This window comes from Oryctolagus cuniculus, chromosome X (genome assembly GCF_051225735.1).
Source record: "Oryctolagus cuniculus isolate XC-2025 breed Fujian yellow rabbit chromosome X, ASM5122573v1, whole genome shotgun sequence".
Lineage (NCBI taxonomy): Eukaryota > Metazoa > Chordata > Mammalia > Lagomorpha > Leporidae > Oryctolagus > Oryctolagus cuniculus.
Genome location: NC_142888.1, coordinates 110140414 through 110142595, shown reverse-complemented (window position 1 = coordinate 110142595; position 2182 = coordinate 110140414). Strand labels below are relative to the sequence as shown.

Below are 2182 nucleotides of genomic sequence, written 5' to 3'. Positions count from 1 at the left end.
TAACCAAGTGAGCCACGGCGCTGGCCCAGAAGACTTCTTTTTTGCTAGGTAGTATCCTAATTGTTTTAGAAAACATGGTCATTCTATGCAATTAGCTGTCATAAATAATAATCATCTAAAGTTGATACCTTGGGTTACCATGCATTTGTCCATTCAACAAATATGTTTAAGTACTTGTTATCAGGCATTTTTCTAGGCCTTTGCAATGTATCAGTAAACTAACAGAGATGCATGCTGCCGGGCGTGGTAGTGCATGCCTGTAGTCCTAGCTACTCAGGAGGCTGAGGCTGGAGGACCGCTTGAGTCCGGGAGTTCTGGGCTGTCATGCACTATGCCGATCGGGTGTCCGCCATCAATATCATGACCTCCTGGGAGTGGGGGACCACCAGGTTGCCTAAGGAGGGGTGAACCGGCCCAGGTCGGAAACAGAGCAGGTCAAAACTCCCGTGCTGATGAGAGATGCATGCCATGCAGGAGCTTTTATATCCCATTGGGTAGCAATAGAAAGAAAACAATATACATCATAAATTAGGAAACATGCAATATTGGGGAGTTCCATGAGAAAATGTACACTTCAGGACATCTATAGGCTGGGGCACCAGGGGGAGGTTGTCCTGTTCTCCTGGATCCCTCTACAGAGCAATATCTTTATTTCATAGGTGTAGAAGAGCAAGTCCAGGTTGGCCAAAATTGATGTATAAACACACACACACACACACACACACACACACACACATCAACCCATGTGTTGGTAAGGCTGTGCAAGCGGGATACTTTCATACAATATTCATGTCACTGTATTATTTAGCAAGCAATATACCTTTGGTCACAGAATTCTACTTCCAGATTTCTGGATCAATCAGAATATGTTGGGTTATTTTGTGGTAACAAAGAACTTTAAAATCTTTTTTTTTTTTTGACAGGCAGAGTGGACAGTGAGAGAGACAGAGAGAAAGGTCTTCCTTTGCCGTTGGTTCACCCCCCAGTTGCTGCTGCGGCCAGTGCGCTGCGGCCGGCGCATGGCACTGATCCAAAACCAGGAGCCAGGTGCTTCTCCTGGTCTCCCATGGGGTGCAGGGCCCAAGCACTTGGGCCATCCTCCACTGCCTTCCCGGGCCACAGCAGAGAGCTGGACTGGAAGAGGAGCAACCAGGACAGAATCTGGCGCCCCAACCGGGACTAGAACCCAGGGTGCCGGCGCCGCAAGGCAGAGGATTAGCTTATTGAGCCACGGCGCTGGCAGAACTTTAAAATCTTAACACCTTATATAACCAAAAAAAAATTTATTTGTTCATTCTATATGAACACATGTTCACCAAAAGTCCTATTCATGGAAAAACTATTCATAACAGCCCAGAACTTAAAACTGGGATGATGCTCATCAATATAAATAAATGTTGTATGAATAAATTGTGGAATATTCATACAATGGGACAAATCAGAACAATGAAAATTGATGAACTATAATGCCTTACAATGTGGATGAATGTAATAAACATAATAGTGCGTGAAAGAACCAGGCATGAAAGAGTAAATACTGGGCTGGCGCTGTGGCAAAGCAGGTTGAGCCACTGCTTGCAGTGCCGGTATCATATGTGGATGCCGATTCGATTCCTGCCTGCTCCACTTCCCATCCAGCTCCTTGCTAGTGTGCCTTGGAAAGCAGTGGAAGAGGGCCCAAATGCTTGGGCCCCTGCATTCACGTGGGAGACTCAGATTAAGCTCCTGGCTCCTGGCTTTGTTCTGGCCCTGCTCTTGCTGTCACAGCCACTTGTAGGGTGAACCAGAGGATGGAAGATTCTCTCTCTGTCTCTGTCTCTGTCTCTCTCTCTATTTCAAATAAAATACTTGGGTCTTAGAAAAAAAGGAAAAGAGTGACTACTGTATGTAGTAGGCAGAATTCTATGGCCCTCCATGATTCTACAACCTTGGTGCACACATACTGACTCCCAGTTATTCAAACAAAATCTTCACTGTCCAAATGCCTGAAATGGCCTGGCCTGGGCTGAACCTGGGAACTGGGAATTCAATCCAGGTCTTCCATGTAGGTGGCAGGGATCTAACTACTAAAGCCCTCACTGTTGCTTCCTAGGGTCTGCATTAGCAGGAAGCTGGAGTCACGAGGCAGAGGCAGGTATCAAACCAAGGAACTCTGGTATGAGATGTGAACATCTTAACTGCC

At 46.2% G+C, this 2182-nt stretch overlaps 1 pseudogene; it reads left to right on the top strand.

Annotated features, from left to right (window-relative positions):
• The first annotated feature begins 236 nt into the window (after positions 1-236).
• Positions 237-502, top strand: LOC149119722 (signal recognition particle RNA; annotated as a pseudogene).
• The last annotated feature ends 1680 nt before the right edge of the window (positions 503-2182 follow it).